A 13,943-nucleotide genomic window follows, 5' to 3' on the forward strand; every position below is an offset into this window, starting at 1 on the left:
ACTGCCAGATATTGAAAGTTGAAGATTTCTTGGAAAAAATTGTAGAATCACTCACTTGCTCCATGTGTTCACTCTCCAGCCAAAGGATAAATAAATGAAAGATTCAGTTCACCAGTATTTATCTTTGGTCACTAAGGAGTTAAAACACCAAGGTGTTCCTCTTAAAAAATAGTTTTCAATTCAGTTCTGTTTAGTTATATTTAAAGCACCCATTTACAAACATATTGTCTCACAGAAAGCCAATTCAGTCCACTCATACAGGTGCCAAGTCAAGTACATACATTTCAGTTGATCCTAGTTATCAAACAATGCAGTCAAATTCTGTTAATATTCAAAATTGTTATTCAAATTGGCTAAAATGTTTTCTATCTAAGAAAACCCAGCAGATTGCACCAGGTCAGTGACTAGCATTCACTCCTCCTGGGTAAGCATGTAGCGATAGTTGGCAGTCGCTTGTATTGACTTTGCAGCAATCCCTCATACTGAGCATGCATGTAGCAACAGTGGAGAGGACCTCAGAACTGATTTCAGTGTGCAGGAGTCTGTTTTTCCATCAACTGTTTAAGAAATGACCACAGAATTACTGTTGCTTCAGTGGGATCAAGATCTGGGAAGTTTCCTGATTTCAGGTTTATAATGTCAGTGTCTGATTTTTGGGCCTCTTTTTGTAACTTTAGGCTTGTGACACTGTGCTCCAACATGTTGGAAAATAAAAAAGGATCATCACCCAAGTGAGCCTGGATTGTATAGATTGGATTGGATAGATGAAATTACTCAGGAAATTTTGATCCCAGTGTTTTTGTGCATGGATTGATCAGGCTGCTCCATTGCATGCAGTTGCACTCACACCCACCAGCTGCCAGTGCTAAGCAAGCTTTGCATTGGTGGCAAGATGATTCTGTACTGTGCTCCTTAGAAGGTGACTGCCTGGGACCTACTGGACGCACTTGGTTGTCCTGAAACCTTCTGCAACTTCTCTTCAACCTCATTCAACTTCTTTCTGATGTAATATTCTTTTCAGGTGTTTCTAGACATGTAATGCCATTTGGATTCTGAATGATAATGGCTGCAGGCCTTTTTTAGTTGCAAATATTGCTGACATACAATGACACTTACTGGTCACTTTATAAAGTACAGTTACATTTATGAAAAATTTAAATGGTTCACGACATTATATCATGAAAGTAGTCCATTTAAGAAAAAGCAATAGTGATTCTCTAATTTCAAACAATTTCTTTAAACAAAAGAAAACAACAGTGGTGGTTGTGCCTCGACAAAAAATGTCAATGTCTCAATAATATATCATATGACCTTTAGCATCAATAACAACTTTACTGTTTTACTTTAACATGAAATAAAAAAATAAGCTGTTGCACTTCTAGCTTTAACCGTATTGAGATCGGATCACAGTTTTCATCTGCGAGATCAGGGGTCTGCATCTGCATCTCCAAAGCAGCAAATGGCCCTGTGATTCACTTAATATATTAAAAGATGAGATAATGCCTTGTATTTTTGTTTCATTCTTTTGTTCTGTACCCCCATGAAAAAACACTTGCCACAACCGAGTAAATTTTGTTTAAAACCGCCACTGAAAACAAGTATTCACAGTTTAAGGATGCTCAATATTTCAAATTGTACAACGTGTCAGCTCTTCCAAACACAGCGGACACAAAGGTAAAATTGATCTTGTTCCTGGGAATCATGTTTTATACAAACACAAGAACAATTGAGCTCTTATTAATAGGATTCTCTGGCTCCATGACAAAACAAACCTAGTATTACAGTGATTCCAGGGACATATAGTTCAGGCTCAGTAAACAGTCTTAAACAGTCTTGACAGGAAACCCTCCCTGTAAACACTCGTTTCATATCCTCCAGAATGACAACACAATAGAGCTCTGGTTCCTAATTACCTCCACTCTATCCAAAATGTAAACTGTACGCTCTGTAAAAAGTAGGACTTGAGTGGGAACAGATGCTCCACACCTTAGTGTGTAGGAGTGGTACAGATAAGGCTTGTTTTTATATTCTGTGATTGATAATAAAAAGTGCCTCTATTCCCATAAACAGCTGGATCGCAGTTCAGGGGGTGAAGAATAAAAATAGAAAACTACTATCCAGGCAATCTGGAAATAATTTAAATGGAAGAACTGCTCTAATTTAGAGCTCTTGTTTCTAGTAAATGGATCTTGGTCAGAGTTTGTTAAAATCTTACAAATCTGTCAAGGACACATGGCTGTTTTTGAGAAACAGGATTGGCCTCCCTCTGTCTTAGTCCTGTGTCCATCCTGGTTTGGCAGATAATGTTTTTCTGCCAGAGGAACAAGGCCTTCCACGTAGAAGCCTTATATTGCACTACAAGGCAATTCTGCATTGGTTTTGCTGTATGTCACTGTTTAACGTGTTTTGGATTCATATCTTTACATCACAACATTATATGAATTCATTGTAATTTAAGTTTTATCCTTCCTTGTCCAAAATTCCTTAACTTTTTATCCAGGCTCCATTAGGTACCTCGTCCAGGGTGTCTCAGTGTAATGGTGCCCTCTATTTGCCATATAGACCATCTATCCAATCCTCTTTGCACCGATTGGGTGGCGGACGAAGGAGACCACAGCGGCCCGATCCATGGATGCTTAGGCTGGCTCTAGGGACGTGGAATGTCACCTCGCTGGGGGGGAAGGAGCCTGAGCTTGTGCGGAAGGTCGAGAGATATCGACTAGAAATAGTCGGGCTCGCCTCCACGCACAGCGTGGGCTCTGGAACCCATCTCCTTGAGAGGGGTTGGACTCTCTTCTACTCTGGAGTGGCCTATGGGGAGAGGCGGCGGGCTGGTGTGGGTTTGCTTGTTGCCCCCCAGCTCAGCCGTCTCGTGTTGGGGTTTACCCCAGTGGATGAGAGGGTCGTATCCCTGCGCCTTCGGGTTGGGGATAGGTCTCTGACTGTCGTCTCGCCCTACGGGCCGAGCGGTAGTGTGGAGTACCCGGCCTTCTCGGTGTCCCTGTCGGGGGTGCTGGATAGTGCCCCTCCTGGGGACTCCATTATTCTGCTGGGGGACTTCAACGCCCACGTGGGAAACGACAGTGACACCTGGAGAGGCGTCCCCGATCTGAATCCAAGCGGTGTTTTGTTATTGGACTTCTGTGCTAGTCACGGATTGTCCATAATGAACACCATGTTCAAACATAAGGGTGCTTTTCAGTGCACTTGGCACCAGGACACCCTAGGCAGGAGGTCGATGATCGACTTTGTTGTCGTATCATCAGACCTTCGGCCGCATGTTTTGGACACTCGGGTGAAGAGAGGGGCTGAGCTGTCCACTGATCACCACCTGGTGGTGAGTTGGATGAGGAGGAGAAAGCCGGACAGACTTGGCAGGCCCAAGCGCATAGTGAGGGTCTGCTGGGAACGCCTGGCGGAGCCATCGGCCAGGGATGTATTCAACTCCCACCTTCGGGAGAGCTTCGACCAGATCCCGGGGGATGTTGGAGACATAGAGTCCGAGTGGACCATGTTCTCCGCATCTATTGTCTATGCTGCTGCCCGTAGCTGCAGCCGTAAGGTCCACGGTGCCTGTCGTGGCGGCAATCCCAGAACCCGGTGGTGGACACCAGCAATAAGGGATGCTGTCGAGCTGAAGAAGGAGTCCTATCGGCTGTGGTTGGCTTGTGGGACTCCTGAGGCGGCTGACGGATACCGTGAGGCCAAGCGTGCTGCGGCCCGGGCTGTGGCAGAGGCAAAAACTCGCGCCTGGGAGGAGCTCGGTGAGGCCATGGAGAAGGACTACCAGTTGGCCTCGAAGCGATTCTGGCAAACCGTCCGGCGCCTCAGGAGGGAGGGGTGGGAGGCTGCTGACCTTCACTGAGGACCTTATCGGGCGGTGGAAGGAGTACTTTGAGGATCTCCTCAATCCTGCCATCACGCATTCCGTGGTGGAAACAGAGGCTGGGGACTCGGGGTTGGACTCTTTCATCACCCAGGCTGAAGTCACCGAGGTGGTTATAAAGCTCCGCGGTGGCAAGGCTTCAGGGTTGGATGAGATCCACCCTGAGTACCTCAAATCTCTGGATGTTGTAGGGCTGTCATGGTTGACACGCCTCTTCAACATTGCGTGGCGGTCGGGGGCAGTGCCTCTGGACTGGCAGAGTGGGGTGGTGGTCCCCCTTCATAAGAAGGAGGACCGGAGGGTGTGTTCCAACTACAGGGGGATCACACTCCGCAGGAGTTTGGTTCGCATTGCCGGCACTAAGTTGGGCCTGTTCCCGGTGCATGTTGGACTCCGGCAGGGCTGCCCTTTGTCACCGGTCCTGTTCATAACTTTTATGGACAGGATTTCTAGACGCAGCCAAGAGCCGGAGGGGGTCTGGTTTGGGGACCAGTGGATTTCGTCTATTCCTTTTGCAGATGACGTGGTCCTGCTGGCCCCCTCTAGCCAAGACCTACAGTATGCGCTGTGGCGGTTCGCAGCCGAGTGTGAAGCGGCTGGGATGAGGATCAGCTCCTCCAAGTCCGAGGCCATGGTACTCGACCAGAAAAGGGTGGCCTGTCCTCTTCAGGTTGGAGGGGAGTTCCTGTCTCAAGTGGAGGAGTTTAAGTATCTCGGGGTCTTGTTCACGAGTGGGGGAAAAATGGAGTGGGAGATCGACAGACGGATCGGTGCGGCTGCCGCAGTAATGGGGGCACTGTGCCGGTCCGTTGTGGTGAAGAGAGAGCTGAGCCAAAAAGCAAAGCTCTCAATTTACCGGTTGGTCTACGTTCCTACCCTCACCTATGGCCATGAACTTTGGGTCATGACCGAAAGAACGAGATCCCGGATACAAGCGGCTGAAATGAGCTTCCTCCGTAGGGTGGCCGGGCACTCCCTTAGAGATAGGGTGAGGAGCTCGGCCATCCAGGAGGGGCTCGGAGTAGAGCCGCTGCTCCTCCACATCAAGAGGAGCCAGTTGAGGTGACTCGGGCATCTATACCGGATGGCTCCTGGACGCCTTCCTCGGGAGGTGTTCCAGGAACGTCCCACCGGGAGGAGGCCCAGGGGACGGCCCAGGACATGCTGGAGGGACTATGTCTCTCGGCTGGCCTGGGAACGCCTTGGGCTCCACCCAAGGAGCTGGAGGAGGTGTCTGGAGAGAGGGATGTCTGGGCGTCTCTGTTGAGTCTGCTGCCCCCGTGACCCGGTCCCGGATAAGCGGAAGACAACGAATACCATCTATCCACTGTCTACACTCTTTATGGTTTTATACCTAGTGGTGGCTGATCACTTAGGGGGGATTGGGGTACTGTAACCCCCTGTACAGCCCCCCAGTCCATCACAGTGTGACACCGAGACACAAAAGACACAAACTTTCACCTAAAATAAATGTTTATAGCCCAATTAGGGTAACATTCCTGTCTTCGGACAATGGGAGGAAGCTGGAGTATCTCCAGAGAACCCATGCAAGTACAGAGAGAATGTTCAAGCACCGCGTAATAGCTAGGACATTACAGATCTTCTAGATTTAGGTCCTGATCTTGGTCTTTGGTCATTTATGTGGCTGGTAAAACTTGTAATACAATTTAAAACTGTTCAACATCTGAATGTGAGTTGCTTTAAATTAATTATTTTCTCAACTGTCATCTCTGGTCAGCAACATTAAAAACAAATCTCTGGTCTCATTACATTTGAGTGATAAAAAAACTATTCATACAGAGCAATAAAGGAATCATTACATTAAGGGCCCGATCTTCAAAAGGTCCGCAAAGCTGATCCACAACCCAGTTGCTAATTGGATTGCATGTGTACAATCAGCGAAACAGTGGGCTCAAACTCTTTAGCGTGTTTGCCTTCATGAATATGCAAAAGATATGACCCAAAGCGTACATTTATAAGAGGTGGATATGCAAATGTAATCTCTTACCAGCCACAATTAGATTTATCAAACCTGAAATGGATTGCAGTGCTGGTTTTACGTCTAGATTTAGCAAGTTTGAAATACAGGTTCTAACTGGGAAGCAAATATGTCTGCTGTCACTGAGGCCAGAAGGAGGCATAGATAAAAAGACAGATGACGGGGAGATAGAATCTTCTATACATGTGTCAACAGATTTGGGTTGTCAAACAAAAAAAACAAAATATATATATATATATATATATATATATATATATATATATATATAGATGAGAATAGAGTATTCTATGTAGAATTATTTAAGGTCTGATTTGAAGCCACACAAAGAACCCACTGTGCTTTGATGTTGATAATATAATTAATAGGAAGAAATAAAGACAGTGTATGCCTTAATCTTGTCAGTAAACAAAACATATTGTCATTATTCTAGAAAGGGATCTGACCCACATGCAGAAATACACTCAGGAGAGTTTTACAGATTTTTAAGATATTTATTTTCAGAGGAATGGGTAGTGGCGAGAGAACCAGGACCGCTAGATCACTAGCTGGACAGAGAGGGGGAGAACAGGTAAGTACTGAGTGATGGGTTGATTATTATAGTAAAAGTAATATGGAACGCTCACTGGAGGAGATGATTGAACTGCCAGGGGGAAAGAGAGATGTGGAGTCTGAGATCACGAGATCAGAGGAAACTGAAGAGGGTAATATCCAAGGTAGGTTAGTCTATGGATGCTTGAAGGAGGTTTCCGGGATGTCCAGTTGAGCTTAGTCCGTGGTGTGAAGAAGGTGCGTGGTGCACTGGATGGTGGGGCTTGCAATGGAGCTCGTTGGAGCGTGAACAAGGTTCACTTATGATTTTGGCCGGCTAATCGCAGAGCCAGGAAGCTGCCAGTTTGGAGTTTGTCTAGAGAAGGTAACTTTAGGCTTGAATCTTAGATCCAGAAGTCAGGAAACGAACTGGGAAACAGAGCCAGGGCTTGAAAGCAACCTATGAAGGAGGACACACGAAGGTTAGTCGAAGCTCTAAGAAAACACGAACGTCATTAAGTCATTAAACTAAAGTCAATAACTAGAGTCTGGTGAGAGTCTTTTACCACTGTTGGCTAACACTCAGGCGTCAAAGTGCTGGCAGCCTCCTGCTTAAATGCTCCCAGCAGCAATCATCAGGAGGAGCCACACCTGTCACCTGTGCAACCATGAGCTCCCACGCCACATATGTACTAAGCAGAGTAAATAGCAGGCAAGAAACAGAAAACAAACAGATACTCCCAGACCCCGACACACATTGCATTATTGACAGTAACATTGTGTCATTGCATGGCACTCAGAGCTGGATCAGTCTGATTACGTTGTTTCAATGTGAACATGTGCAAGGGGAGGACTTATACAGTATACAGGCTTAAATATTGTGGTTGTTTACAATAAATTCTGAACTCTTCAAACATTTACTCCAATAAAAAAGAACATGGTGAGTCTCTGAAAAAAATTAAAAGTTCAAGCAAGGCAAACCTCTAAGAAATTCTTTGACAGACATATTTGTCTTTTTTATTAACCAATTTCTAAGCGGCAACTGTTGCGAGTTACGTCGAGCAACACACAGTTAACGAGCTGTGCACACTCCTATGTTGTTGTCAGTCCAGACACAGCACTGACCCGCTGCCCCGTGTGCACACCGATGGCGGAGGGCGCATGCTACTTTAGACACAGCTCTGCCCTCCTGCACAGTGCCCTGTACTCCATCATTCTGATTAAAGGCTAAACAGGATATAGTCTTTGCCTCACTGGGTCCGTCCGGACCACAAACATAAAACATCTGCTCCAAGGGCATAACTTTGGGTCTAGCATAGGGGGGGTTAAGTTCTCTGCCTAGTTGTTTATTTATTGAATTATTTACTTTTGTAAAAGAGGTCAGGCTATTTTTGCATTCTTGTTTTAGAAATTGATTCTAATGTTTTTACTGTGATTTTCTTAACTTTGCTGTTTTCTTGGTATTTATTCTGCAGTTTTCTGTTCCACATCAATTCAACACTTAATAAAAAGCTTACTTTTACTTCATCTTTTTTCTAACACAGAACCAAATATTTAACATTTTTAGAGCACATTCGTATTCATAAATGTTGCATTGTGGTGTTTCAAAAGCTTCACAATAATTTGACTTGGTTTTATTTTTTGTTAGTTTAAGTGAAGGATGAAGATTAACAGTTTATAACTGATAAAAAAACATTTGGCTGAAGCAGATAATGCCACATTTTGTGATATTTAGAAAAAACGTTCTGCTCAGTTCGTCGAACTACATTTGTTCTTAAACTTGGAGAAACTATGTTAACTGTGGCTCAAATAAATGTGCTACTTTTCTCATCCATGTAAATGACTTTTTTAAACTTTAATCTCTGTATCTCTCCCACATCTGAGGCTCTATTGTCATAATTTCTTACATTTCTAAAAAGAAAACTGCTATAAAATTGATTTTCTTATATTTTAATTGAATGGTAAGACCCTAAAAACACATCCCAACATTTCATTAAATAATGTTCCTCCTTTCATGAACCTTTTGACTAAAGATCAGATATTTTTCACATCATGATGCAGATCCAGCTAGAAGCTCACAGAGAGGGTTCCTACTGTTTTCCATCACGGCCTGGCCATTTAACTTCACCTGTAGCTCAGGTAAAGGTCCCTCATCATGACCCTTATGATACTCATTATTGAACCTCCACCTCATGTCTTACTGGGTGAATCAGTGATAAGCGCTAGTTTACAATTAGCCCATTCTGAACCAGCTCTCAGGTTTAACGCTGACTTCCGTCTGGGTTAAGCCGCTTTGCTTCCACCTGTTCCTGGGTGAACACACCCACCAGGCTCCAACTCTCTGGTTGGCTCTGCGGCTGCTCTGAAATGAGCCGTCTCCTCTATTGTAGCCTTGTTTGATAAGCTCAGTGTAACTTTTCGGGTGATTAATGAGGCATGCCGACGCTTCTGGACCGAACAATCCAGAACGGACAAATTGCCAGTCCGCCTGAGCCTGCGTGCGTAGTTGCGCAGTCGCGGTGCAGCGTGTGCGCAAATGACCACTTTTTGCCTTTTTTTCCTTTAGACTCATTGTCAGGTTCGGTGGAGCGGGCAGTGATTATATGGAACACAGTAGAAACAAATCTGATTGTTTTTAATAAAAAATGTGAAGTCTGTCATTTTGGGGCTTAATGCATCTTTTGAACAGATATAAACTCCTAAATGTCTTCTTTCATGAGACTCGGGGCTGTTCTGAGGACATCTGGAGCTGCAGCCCCAGAGGTCCAGGTGACAGGTCTAACAAAGCACCTGGGTACCACTGTATTTATAGGAGCTAGTCTACATGGACCACCAGTGTGTCTGCATGTACAGGCGTGTGCGAGCGGCATAGAGAAAACTAATTTAATAATACATATATATTTACCTCATTTTGATTTTTATCATTTTTTACAAGGTGTTGTTGTCGACCAACAGTGAAAAATCGTTGTCTGTCCGCTGTTTTTGAGAGTACAACCACTCTCACCAGCGTCTGAATCAAAAGTACAGCAAACAGTGAATGCTTGGTGGAGAAACAGGTTAGGTGATAGCAAGTTTTTGAGAGGAGGAGGAGGGTTACATTACCAGATGACGATGCTATTTTGCTGGCAAATAAAAATAAAAGAAAATCATCAAGTTATTTATGCATTGTTTATTTGTAAATCGGAGTGATGTTATTATATTGGGGGGGTCATATTGACTTGATCAGATATTTTGGGGGGGGTTCGTAACTCCCCAAAAATCACGCCCTTGATCTGCTCACAGAACTTCAAAATCAGCCTTCTGCATGCCCAATTATTCACTCAGAGGTGCCCTGCACAAATGAACAGAGAGGGGAAATAATCTTGTCAGGGCAGAGGCTGCAATGACAAACCTGCAGCTGTGAATAGCGACGAGAAAGGTTAAACTCTAACAGTCCAGAAAAGCAGGAGCAGAGCGGACAGAAGGAAAAATAATCAGCAACAGGATAATTTATAATGATGTAGCACAACAACCCCTGCATGTTTCAAGCAACACAGCTTTTGTTTGCTTTTCCCCTTGTTCCACTGGGGGCAGTAGCAGCCATACAGATAGGAATTTTGGGTTTTCATGAGCTGTATGCCAAAATCATCCGTATTAAGACAATAAAAGACCTGAAATATTTCAGTTAGTGTGCAATGAATCTAAAATATATGAATGTTACATTTTCATCATTACATTATGGAAAATAATGAACTTTATCACAATATGCTAATATTATGAGAAGGACCTGTACAGTAGCATATGCAATTTCCTCGTTTAAATAGCGCGGTCTGCACCCCTTTTGCACCTATTATCCATTGCAGGCACAATCTTTGATGCTCGCACCCAACTAGCCCACTTATTGGACGTGCAATTATTTTATTGTAAAAGCAATTTAGCGCCCCCTAATTGGGATGTTTGAAGATCAGACCCTTAGAGTTTTTAAAACTTAATAAACTTAATAAATTTCATTACATAAAGTTTAAATACTTAAATGGACAGCTCCTCTCCTTTTGGTGAATATGAACAAACTATGCTAGAAACTACAATGACACCAACAGATTTTTTAGAACTGCTGGAAGTTCTGCTCGAAGTGTTGATGTTAAAATCCTGTTGTGTAAAATATCATTTGCTCAAAACGTTTTAGTCTTGTAGGAAGACAAGTTTTGGAACCAAACCCACTGCAAATTTAAATCTTTACTAGACAGCTGTCAAATTTGAGTTCTAAACAGATGTTTTTGACAATCAATCTAATTAAGTGTTTGGCATTCCTTCAAGATATGTATATTTTTCTATAGGTATTCTAGAGGTTATTGTTTTTTTGAATAACTGTTGATTTGAGAGTCTGCTTGCATGGCAAAGACTGTTCTGGTCCAATTGAAATAAATGAATAAATGAAAGTTTCAAACTTTGATCCTGTTCAACGTGTACGTTACAAACACAAGGATGGCTGAGAAGGTAAGCTGTTATTATTAGTAGTGCAAGGTACATTGTTGGTACATAAAAAAATATTATTGCACTATACATAGGAAAAAAAAAGTGCACAAACAGTTTAATGAAACACAAGCTGACAGACATGAGGATGGACACTTTCTGATTTGCCCTAAAAATAAGTCAAGGAACAAAGCACTTTTAGCAAGATAAGCTATGTGTCTCTCATTGCCCAAATAAATTTCTTTGCTCCTTTTATCTATGATCTTGTCCTGAAACTGAGGCAGCTTGGACCATCAGGAGTTCCTCAATGATATGCTTTTTCCTCTCCAGATGAGGTCTGCCGTGTCAACAACACATGGCAGGAAAAGTGGCGACTGCTACAGTGAAACAATTGTGTTGTATTCTGGATGGTGTCTGTGCATGTTTTTCACAGAGGAAAGTGGATTGACGTCATTATGTCGGAAAGAGACCCACATCATCAAAGAAGCTCTGAAGGAGAATTCCTGAAGAACAACACCAGCCTTTGTCCTTCTCTCATGCTGTGCTCCGGAAAACACCGTTCATGATCCCATAAATATGTTTTGGACAGGTTTATGGAGAGACTGTACACATCCAGTATGGTGCAGCCTTCAAAAACAAAACATATAAATATTCAAGGTGTGTGATTGTTACCAACTGACTAAATACAAGGTAAAACTAAATGGAAATTTAAAAGACATGTTTGAAAAACTAAATTACACCTCATGTTTTTAGAGCCAACTTTATTAGCAATTACTTCACATTCAGTAAAAAAGTATTTGCCCCATTATAGATTTCTTCTGCTTTTTTGTCACAGTGAAATGTTTCAGATCATCACACAAATTTAAATATCAGACAAATATAAACTGAGTACATAGAAGAGGCATTTTCCAATGATAAATTATTTATTTAAGACAAAAACCGGTTTAAACCAACTGGGCCTTGTGTGAAAAAATAATTGCTTCTAAAATATCACTGTGGTCAAATTTCAGCACACTGTCATGATGTGTTTCAAGGATGATCCAAATGCAGAGCGTGGTAGTGGCCAAAAATAAAGATCTTTAATGAAGAAGATAAGAAAAACTTGCAAAACTCGTAAACAGGGCTTGAAACACGGACAGAAAACCGGGCAGAAGAACAGAGACACCGGAAGCAAAAACCATGGACTATTATATATATATTTAATTTCCCTTTGGGATTAATAAAGTATTTTTGAATTGAATTGAATTGATAAGGCAAAAGAAGGGACATAGGGACAAGGGACAGGTGAGAGCAATCAGGTAGGAATGAGAAACAGCTGAAGACAAGGAGCTGAGGGAGAGAGAAAAGTAAGCAGGATCATAACAGACACAGGGAAGAATCTAACACAGAATAACAATATAAAATGAATAAAGGAGTAAACTAAGAAACTAAATGCAAAGGATTTACTATGGCAAGAATATAAAACATGATGAACAACACTGCAGGAATTATGACACTCTTCTTTGCAGTTTTTCAAATCCAGCCTGTTTAAGGTTGCACTTCAGCATCTCCGTCTCCAGCTACTTTTGGATTTATCCCCATTTATATCCACTATACTACCCACTGGATTTATAGCCATCGATTCTAAATTGAATGACAAAATTCTAACTAAAAGTCAATTGATAAACACAATTTGAGCGACAGAAAAGTTGGAACTTGTCCAGCACCTGGACAGTTTTTGATGAACACATAACAGAAACATGAGAACAGGACTGAGTAGGAAATATATCTAGCAGCTTGTGCACTGAAAAAAAAAAAAAAACTGATTTAAACAAGACTCCATATTTAACCTGTGTAATACTAAAATGAAACACTTTGACAAAAACAACTACAATATTACACAGTGTTGTTTATGTATTTTTTGACTTGTATGAAGACTATACTCAACTCTCTTTTCAGCAACGACAAAAGACATTTGATATTCCTAAAACAATTTTCTCTGGATATTTAAAATTGAGACAGGATATCACAAAAAAGGTTGCTATCCTTCCTATCATTAGTAGTTATAGTGATGCAGAGAAATTCATGCTAGAAAACAAAATAAAGTTATTTCCTTCTTGTTGTTGGGACCCACAGCCATGGTTACAACATGAAAGGCCAGTACAGACTTTCCTGGAACTTTCAAAATAAATTGCATTAACCCACTTCCGGCACAACGTAGGAATTGGGGGTGACAGCAGACTTCCCATGATGCCACTGCCCGTATAAACCCCCCACCTTTCCAATGGTCCGATCTCTTCCACGCCGGTTATCATCGGGATAGGAGGAGACAGCGCGCTAATGTCTCTTTGCTGGCAAACAGACATAAACTCTTCAACTGGATCCAAGGTGTCAAACGATCCTGCGATCATATGCACAAGTTAAGTACTGATGTACTGATGAATTACTGTTGAAAGAATCCGGTATTCATTCATAAAAAGGGGTAAATTAAGGTATAAGCATTGCTTACTTTTTCTCTGAGGCCTGCAGAAGCAAACCGTCCCAGAGAAGTTCCCAGTAGAGACACTGTCTCTGCAAGCTGAGTGAAGCGGTTTTCCCTGTCTGAGAGAAGGACAACAGGAGCCGCATCACCGTGGTTACGGTAACGTGCAGTGTAGTTGGCGGACACAACGAGCCGTCTTTCATCCACAGCTACGGAAACCGTTTGTTGACTGTGGACGTTTCTTCACACTTCATCGTCGCCCGGACAACTCCTCAACACGTTCATAAGAGGTTAGGTTTGGGCAGAATAATAGTGAAGAATTTAGATTGAAATGATCTAAACGTTTTTCATTTTATGAAGTTTGGTTTTGTTTGTGTTGAACTCAGCTATCTTGGTGCTAGCAGAATATCTGCAGCACACATGTTCAGTTTTGTGTTCTTTGTCTGTGTGTTTTTAAAGTTAAGACAAACTTTATTTAGAGGGTGATTTTAAACACAGAAGGTCGGCCATAACGCGCCGCCCGCGCTCATGCATTTTAACAGACATCCTCTCGGACCATGGGCCCCAGTTTGTGTCACAGGTTTGGAAGCAGTTTTGCTCTTCCCTCGGAGCTAAGG

Source organism: Girardinichthys multiradiatus, chromosome 6, assembly GCF_021462225.1.
Source record: "Girardinichthys multiradiatus isolate DD_20200921_A chromosome 6, DD_fGirMul_XY1, whole genome shotgun sequence".
In the NCBI taxonomy this organism is placed as follows: Eukaryota; Metazoa; Chordata; class Actinopteri; order Cyprinodontiformes; family Goodeidae; genus Girardinichthys; species Girardinichthys multiradiatus.